This window comes from Mastomys coucha, unplaced genomic scaffold, assembly GCF_008632895.1.
Source record: "Mastomys coucha isolate ucsf_1 unplaced genomic scaffold, UCSF_Mcou_1 pScaffold8, whole genome shotgun sequence".
Lineage (NCBI taxonomy): Eukaryota > Metazoa > Chordata > Mammalia > Rodentia > Muridae > Mastomys > Mastomys coucha.
Window position 1 is genome coordinate 29,164,279 of NW_022196914.1, and position 9,489 is coordinate 29,173,767.

A 9,489-nucleotide genomic window follows, 5' to 3' on the forward strand; every position below is an offset into this window, starting at 1 on the left:
GGAAATATCCCTGAGATTATGCATTTTATTGCTGTATCTCATCTTGGTTCACTTCCTGATATCAGGGCTTCAACATTATAATCTGTACTGTACTGAAACACTATCTAATGAAGGCAACCAAGCGATTTAAAATGCAGGGGCCAAAAGTAAGCAATAATAGGAGTATGATCAGCAGTCCTAGAAGTGTAGAGACCAAAGCTTGAAACAAGGGGAGGAATTGAAGCAGGTTACAATCCTCTTTGGCCTTGAGCTCTTTCTCCTTTTCTTTGTTCTAAACCCTATATAATCTTAGCTAAATTGTCCTTGACTCTTCCTGAGTGGTCTATGTAAAAATATTTTTCTTTTAGGGTAGCACACAAGCCTCTCTCTTTAAAGAATAACAGGTCTTAATCATTGGTAGCACACAGACCTCTTGTCTTAATCATTGGCCTTTTGGTGCATTATCTTACCAAATGCGCTTTCTCCTTACAGTATGCATACTGGTCTTTAGCAAGGAATTCTCTTCTGTTGCCAGGCACTATTGTACTAGGCTCTTGATGCTCCCTAGCTTCTTTCCTGTCTCTTATCTCTCTTCAGCTCTCTAGCCTCTTATTCTTTCTGTCTCCCTTGTTCTAAATGTTCTCTCCCATCACTATGCCTTCTCCACATTCACAGCCCTTCTGCAACATCCTTTCTCTTTCTCTGTTTTTCTGTTATAAAACACTTTCTCAGCTACCTGCACTAGTTCCCTGAATGACTTGTCTTGCTTCCCTTTTAACTTTTGTAGTCTTTCAACTCCATCAGAAATTCAGGAACGACTGAATAATAGAGAATATATGGGAAGCCTAACACAGCTTCCAAAGATTTTGTCAATTGAAAGAGACTGCTGGATACCTGGACAATCATTACTTCAAAACATTAGAACATTGGTCTTCAGCCTTCTGACCCGTGAATGTCTGACAGACAAGAGAAACAGGAGGACTTGCCTACTCTATTTCAGCAGAAATAAGCTGTCTTAGCCCTGTGTGTCCTTTTTGGACAGTATTGTCTATACATGAAAAGGCAACTTTTGCCTAGTACCTTTCCCGCCACAACTGGAGCAACTCCAATGATGCTCAATTTCTTCTTTGAGTCTGAGAAAGGGGAGCTGTCAGGAACAGACAAGTCTCTAGCCAAATGAATACATAATATTAAGTGTCACATTCTGTGGATTTGTGATGTTTTTGAAAACTAACTATATATGTAAAGTGATTTGGACTATTGTCTGTGACCTACTCCTAGATATTTTTAAGTAGAATCTCGAAATCGCCCTACCAATAAGCTCAGAGCAATGAATTTGTTAATTTGGCACTAAACTCACAGGTGTAAACATCTCAGATCTGTCTATAATAACAGTAACAAAAGGACTGGGTCTAAGCCCTGTCTACTAAGGGAAATAAAAGAATTACTTATAAGCCTACACACAACTCTTACTGAAACCAGAAGTTTCTTAAGTGGATACAGAAAACTTTACTTATGATGTTGAAGTATGCACAATAGAACTATATTAGCTACATCTCTCAGTTAATAAGAACAATATAGTACACCTAACTTATCAACAAATTCTCATTTTAAAAGCCTTTGATCATTACTTGCATACCATTTTAAGATGCAAATGGTCTATAGTCCAAGAACATACAACAAGATACCAAGAAACACAGAGAAAAACAGTTACCACACAAACAGCTTGACCTAGTCAAGTCCATGAACAAAGAGAAAGACGATCCACACACTGTTTGTGCCTTTCATGGGCCCAGTTACAGACACCAGGTGCTCCTGCACACAGATAACAAAGCCAGATCATCACTGGCTGTGGTGTTACACGCCTTTAATCCCAGTACTTGGGAGGAAGAGGCAGGTGGATTTCTAAATTCGAGGCCAGCCTGGTCTACAGAGTAAGTTCTAGGACAGCCAAGGCTACACAGAGAAACCCTGTCTAGAAAAACCAAAAAAACAAACAAACAAAAAGAGTGCATTATGTTTACTATACAATTTACCCGGAAATGTTCAGGTCAGAATGGATTAACACTATGTGCACAGGTAATATTAATTCATCACATACCCTCTGTAAGTAGGTTGGACGTAGCCGCCTTTTATCAAGCTCATGTTGCTCAATATCTCCTTAGCTGAACAACTACAATCTTCAAACCTCTAGATGTCCATACAAAAATAAACACACCTGGGCTTGTTAATATTCTTTCAAAAAAAAAAAATGAGACTACAGGCAAGGTCACTGAACCCTTGCCTGAGTCACTCCTTCCGGTTAGTTGCATGGGATGCAGTATTAATTGCATGGAATCTCCAGGTATACTGGAGACCCTTAGGATTTACAGGCCAGAAAAATTACAACTAGGTAGAAGTATATCCTTTTTTTTAAAATATTTATTTATTATTTGTAAGTACAATGTAGGGGAGTTCAGACACCCAAAAGAGGGCATCCAATCTTATTATGGGTGGTTGTGGGCCACCATCTAGTTGCTGGGATTTGAACTCAAAACCTTCTGAACAACAGTCAGTGCTCTTTACCGCTAAGCCATCTCTCCAGCCCCTAGAGGTATTGACTTATGCAGTGATGAGAAAGCTGTTATATGTACTGGAAAAGAGACTTCATCAAAGATATCTTGTTTAATGCCCTTCCCATTTGTAAAATTAATGATCAATTTACTTGTTAATGTTATCATGTATCATTTGAAATTGTTTAATCAGTGTATATGGAAAGGTTTGGATCTCTGGTCTCAACTGAGATTCTTCCATCAGCAAATTGACTTCTGCTCTGCACTTCCCCTTTCTGGCTTTTGTTTGCGAACAGTGTTCTCTCACCGTGGGCAACTGACATCTCTAAGCACTTTCTGATGTGTGAAATTTCTATCTGAGGAACAGTAAAACAATAGAAAATAAAGCATACACTTGAGGGTATATCTCTAAGAAGAAAAAGGGTTAATTTATTTTAGTTAAGGTGAATTATATAAATAAAAAAGGAGCAAAGCCAGAAGTCTTTTTTTAAACTTTTATTGCATTATGATGAGAAAAGTTACATGATTTCAATTTATCTGAATTTATTAACATTTAAAAACATATTTTAAGTAAATCGAATTAAGTCACATTCTTGTTTCCCTTTTGTACCCCAACTCCTCCCAGAGACACCCCCTTCAATACCCACAATACCTATTTATTGTGTTCCTTAAAATTTACAAAATATTATAACAATAAAAGTAAGTATTATAAACGTTGTTTGATATAAAACAACAATCAACTTAACAGACTTATGTAGAAGCTCATCTACAGCAACAGAGAAAATACATTTTTCTCAATATATATTTTAAATGACTCCAAACATATTAAGTGTATACTTCAAAATAATACATCACTACTAGTATTTTCTTAAATGAACATTAATATATAAAGTCTTTTTGTTTGTTTTCTATTTAGTAGAGTTTAAAATCTTGGCTCTTACTGTGGTACAAGCCCAAAATAAGAACAATTTTTAGACATTGGGTTTCATCGTAATAAGGCTGTACTTCAATGACCCTCACATCACAAAAGGATTTCACCTCCATCGTAGCTAGGCTAAGAGTTGATAGTTCTGCTGCACCAAGAAATGAATTGTAGGCTCAAATTTGGATACAGACTTCCTGCTATGGTCAAAGCTATTTGACTTGAGTGAGTGACTTTACTCTCAGCCCACAGAGAACAGGTTACATTCATTTGAGAAATGGTGTATGTATTAAGATGGTCTATCCATAAAGTCATTCACCAACTATTTCAATGAACAATGGTCCTGCTTGAAGGGTGAGGGTAAGAATTTGGTTCATCAACTGTGATAATTTGGTAAAGCATTCATCTCAGAGAAAGAGTAACTTATAAAGTACTCTTCTTCAAACTTGATACAAGATTTACAAATGTCAAGCAAAGCATTCAGTCTCACTCTTTGTTGTTCTCTTACAAGCAACCTCCCTAGTTACTCATCTATGTTTCTTTTGGGTATATAAATACTTTTGAAATATATAAGCTGTTTGCAAAACTATAGTATAGTGTAAAGGCATGAAATAAACAATACTACTAATAGAGAGGCTGAGATAGGAGAAGCAAGATTTCAAGACCCTTAGGTTCAAGACACAGCCAGACACAGTCACAAACAAACAAGCTGAAAGTGAATATTGATTGTACAATGTTGGACCTATTTCTCCAATTACCAAATTAGAGAGACCATTGGATGACAATTAACAAATTCCTAATTCCTCATATTATTGGCTTTCAATCGATTAGGATATTAAATTTCACATTAATATATTAAAAAAAAGTAATTGTCACTTCCTGTCATTTTTGTTGTAAGAGATGGAATTAAGTTTGTGTGGATTTGTTGAAAGATTACCTTCTTGCTTCTTCTAGGTTGTAGTTTTGCTTCTTATGTTGATGTTTTTCATCTATTATCCTTTGTAGGCCTGGATTTGTGGAAAGATATTGTGTAAATTTTGTTTTGCCATGGAATACTTTGGTTTCTCCATCTATGGTGATTGAGAGTTTTGCTGGGTTTAGTAGTCTGGGATGGCATTTGTGTTCTCTTAGGGTCTATATGACATCTGCTAGGATCTTCTAGCTTTCATAGTCTCTGGTAAGAAGTCTGGTGTAATTCTGATAGGCGTGGATTTATAGGTTACTTGACCTTTTTTCCTTATTGCTTTTAAAATTCTTTGTCTAGTGCATTTGGTGTTTTGATTATTATGTGACGGGAGGAATTTCTTTTCTGGTTCAGTCTATTTGGAGTTCTGTAGGCTTCTTGTATGTTCATGGGCATCTCTTTCTTTAGGTTAGGGAAGTTTTCTTCTATAATTTTGTTGAAGATATTTACTGGCCCATTACATTGGGAGTCTTCACTCTCTCCTAAACCTATTATCCTTAGGTTTGGTCTTATTCTATCCTGGATTTCCTGGATGTTCTGGGTTAGGAGCTTTTTGGTTTTTGCATTTTCTTTGACTATTGTGTCAATGTGTTCTATGGTGTCTTCTGCCCCTGAGATTCTCTCATCTATCTCTTGTATTCTGTTGGTGATGTTTGCATCTATGACTCCTGATTTCTTTCATAGGTTTTGTATCTCCAAGGTTGTCTCTCTTTCTGATTTCTTTATTGTTTCTACTTCCATTTTTAGATTCTGGATGGTTTTGCTCATTTCCTTCACCTGTTTGATAGTGTTTTCCTGTAGTTCTTTATGGAATTTTTGTGTTTCTTCTTGAAGGGCTTCTATCTGTTTACCTGTGTTCTCCTGTATTTCTTTGAGGGTGCTATTTATGTTTCTTAAAGTCCTGCATGATCACCATGAGAAGTGATTTTATATCTGAATCTTGGTTTTCCAGTGTGATGATGTGTCCAGGACTTGCTATGGTGGGAGAATTGGGTTCTGGTGATGCCAAGTGACCTTGGCATGTGTAGTTTATTTTCTTGTGCTTGCCCCTTTGCCATCTGTTATCTCTAGCTACCTACCCTTGCTAAATCTGATTGGAGCTTGTCCTTCCTGTGATCTTGATTCTGTCAGGACTCCACAGAGTCAAGCTGTCTCTGTGATCCTGTGATTTTGGGATCCTGTGATCCTGGGCTTGTTAGATCACGTGGGAGTGGGGCTTTCTCTGTGTGTTATCGGACTAGCTGCGGAGCTTTCGCCCAAGGTCTGCTCAGGACACCAACCCATACAGACCAGAAGGAACTCGAGTCACTGGGCTGGTGGAGTTCCTGTGTGCCTGGTCGCGATGGTCCTAGTTACTCCCAGTGTTGGGACAGATGTTGGTTCCTCCTCACCTCTGATCCTGGGAGTGTCAGAGTGCCTGGGAGTGGGGCTTCCTCTGGATGTTGTGGGACTGGCTGAGGAGCTTGGCCCAAGTTCTCTGATCCTGGGTGTGTCAGAGAACTTGGGAGTAGAGCTTCCTCTGGGTGTTGTGGGACTGGCTGTCAAAGCCAGAAGTCTTTAAGTCAAGTGACAGGAGGTTGACTATGACATATAGGCCTGATGGTAGATGACAGGTAAAGATAATATACTTAACAATCAAAAGTCCCTAAGGTTCTGAAGGTCTATTCATGTTAACAAAAAATGACATAACGATGTCTATTTTGTCTTTGCTGACTTGTTCAACTTGTGTCATGGCAGGAACTGTGTTGATAATTGACTGCACACCCTCTTGTTTTTACAGGTGTCTTCACATAAAGGTCAACCTTACTATTCTCTCCTCTGATTGCATTCTTTGTGATACAACAAGCTACTTAATGAAGATGAGCTCCCAAATTAATTCAGATTTTGTAAGGTATACCATAAAGGGATGTGGAGACTGAGGTTACAAGTTTCTCCAAGAACTCTATTTAGGTCTCAGGTGTACATATTTTTTGATAAAACAATTAGATCAAAAATTATAATTTTTACAATTCAATTTTTCAACAGGAATAAATTACTTGTATTTACAAAATCCCAATCTTATAAGAGATACTAATTTATTGTAAACTGTTGCAACAAAGAAAATTAAGACATAGTAGTTAGTGAGTTACCTGATAAATGATTAAATATCCTGAACATGATCAAATATCTGTTTGTGGTCATGCTGACTACAAATGTAATTCAGAGAGCTGCTACCAGGCATGTCACGAGTTACTCATTTGGAAGAGGTGTTCAGCAGCATCTGGTTCTATCTGGGCCTTCAAAGTCTACACGAGGCAGGACTAACCTGAAGGAGTAAACAGGACTCTCAGGAAACACATAGGGGCTGTGGAACACTTTCACCAAAGACATATTCCTGAACATTCTATAAGGTTTCCCAGACTGCCCTTTGAGAACCAAAGGGAAGGCCAGAACCAGTCAGTTTGATAAAGCACTGCGACTACATACTAGCCCATTTGGACCAACTGGCTGCCATCCTTCCCAAGGCACAGATCATCCCAGCATGGGAAGACAGCCCTGCCTTCCTTCCTTCCTCTCTTCCTCCCTCCCTTCTTTTGACATATTTTTCTCTCTTCCACCGTACACTCAATAAAATAAAATAAAATAAAATAAATAAAAACAAGAGTAATTCATTTGAAGTGACAATATTGTGGGAGAGATCAATCTACTTCTCCTGTTACATAGGATTCTGTACCTGTATTCCAAGTTAAGCCTAAAGCAAGTCACTCAAACAAATTTAAAGGAAACTGAAACTGTCCTTAATATGGAATAATATTAAAAAATCAGCTATACTTTTAAAAACTAGTTATTGAAATTGAGTACATGAGTAAAAAGAGTTACATCTATTGTACACTTGCATAGCAGCACCCATCCAGGATAGATTAGCACACTTGTCCTCCAGTGGGACACAGACCTAGCAGAGTAAATGGCTTGCTAGCCTCATCACAGGGTAAGGATGCATGGGGAATAGGACTTGTCAGCATCTGCTGCTCCTGTCTCCCTCTGGCCTGTAAGGCAGACCAGGACTCCTACTCCTTATGCGCATGGAAGATGAATACTTCTGTTTCATAAGAGAGAGGGATGGATTCTCTCGTTAGATTCAGCACCCACAGTCTAGATGTCTCAAATGGAGACACTTATTGCAATTAATCTGCACTCGATGTCTCTTGATCTGATAATTGAGGATACAATGTACAGGTGAACCTTGTACCAACACCAGCCACCCAAATGGTATGGGAACTACATGCAAGTTCCAATGGCCATGACATTTGATGTCTCCTCCTCCTAACAAAACTAATCCCTGAGCTGAGAGGTCAATGTCTGATTCTGTAAGCAGTCTTCAGCAGCATGTGAGAAAATATACAAAAGAAACTCTGCCACAGATCCAGTCACTACAGCAGGCTGAACTATTGGCACTCACTTCAAGATTTCCTGTTAATATAGCTAGTTTGGTGGGGATCTAAGGCTGAAAATCTTACAGGGTTCACAGAACATTTCACCGTACTTTTCTAAGATCTATAGTCTGGCTATGCAAGATTACCTGGTTGCATAACTTTGTTGAAAAATAAAACTCTACTGTTTAGTTAATGGACCTAGTGGTCAATACAACTCCTCAGAAAATAATTCAGTGATTTGAGCCTTGCATAATACTAGTCAGGAATGAACAGTCCTAAATGACTTCAGTTTGTCTAAATTTAATCCAACTGCTCCATATTCCTCAAATTGTTTTACTCAACAGAACTGAAACTGTTGAGCCATCTGTCCTTGCCTGTGTCTATGGAATGGAACAGCAGGTATGGCTTTATAAGCCAATCATGCCTCACTTTGTTGTAGAGATCTTTGTGGCATGAGCCTCCTCCCAACCCCAGCAAATCAGTGACTCTCAGTCTGACCAGCACTGAGTGGTGTTTCCTGAGTCTTATATTACTATGAAGACTCAACAAAACAAAACCCATGAAAGTCATTGTAAATCCAAGCACAGGTAACTAACTGTTGGGCAAGTACATAGCTTAGGAGCCTTAAACCACCATAAATGCTTGAGAGATGTGCTTCTTTGACAACAAAGACATGATAAAGAGACTTAAGTGCCACACACATTTTGCGTGACAGCAGTTTGAGGCAAAAGCTTCAAGGAAGCCAGTCTCCTGCTCTTAATAGGGAAGGAAGAGAGGCTAATGTTCTAAAAGTCTAAATCTAAATCTATGATATCTACGGATCTTGTAGATTTAATGTTTGCTCCAGTACTCTGTTTCTCAGATCAAGATTATTAAAAAATATAATTACAGCTAATTTAAAATTGTATGATACATTAAAAACACTAAGTTGATTTTAAATTTGTATTAGGGTATGGTTTTTTGTTGTTGTTTTTTTTGTCTTGTTTTGTTTTGTTTTGTTTGGTTTGGTTTGGTGTTTCGAGACAGGGTTTCTCTGTGTAGCCCTGGCTGTCCTGGAACTCTGTAGACAAGGATGGCCTCGAACTCAGAAATCTGCCTCTGCTTCCCAAGTGCTGGGATTAAAGGCATGCACCTCCACCACCCAGCTCAGGTATGTGTTTTAAGATGTACTTCAAGAGCACATATAGAAGAATAAAGATTGAGACATAAATTGGTCTCCCCATCCTGTCTTGTCTCCATACGTAAATTTCACTTGTACTTACCATGACTAAGACTACAATTTTAGATACAGAAGAGACATTTAGTCACTTAAAAATTATTAATTAAAAACTTTTAGGTTTTAATGGTCCATGATAATAACTGTTTACCCAAATAAGTAAACTCAAGTTTGAGATGACTTTTTAGGATTTGTATCAATAATAAAGTAAGATCTGTACCTAGGTTTCAAGACTGACATCACATAGCCACCAATCAAATGCATCCCTTCTACTGAGTGAGTGCATGTGGCTTGGGTCCATATTTCAATTTGCTGTCAAGTTTCTATAAAAAGGAATGTTGGAATAATATGAGAACCATTGTTCTGAAATGAAAGGAAATAAAGATTCTTCATTCTGGAACTAAATAAACTGAATATGACTTCAATGTGTTCTGTTAGATTGT

General features: G+C 38.0%; 1 protein-coding gene and 1 long non-coding RNA gene across 2 annotated transcripts in view; one reads left to right on the forward strand and one right to left on the reverse strand.

The window, feature by feature from the left end:
• LOC116083962 overlaps positions 1-6,473 on the forward strand; it is a 12,425-nt gene extending 5,952 nt beyond the window's left edge. Inside the window, exon 3 of the long non-coding RNA XR_004115948.1 lies at positions 6,198-6,473. This is a non-coding gene — a long non-coding RNA (uncharacterized LOC116083962). The remainder of the gene's footprint in view (positions 1-6,197) is intronic.
• Positions 1-9,489, reverse strand: part of LOC116083957 (zinc finger protein 58-like) — a 153,646-nt gene that overhangs the window by 60,833 nt on the left and 83,324 nt on the right. The gene's annotated exons all lie outside the window — the stretch shown is intronic.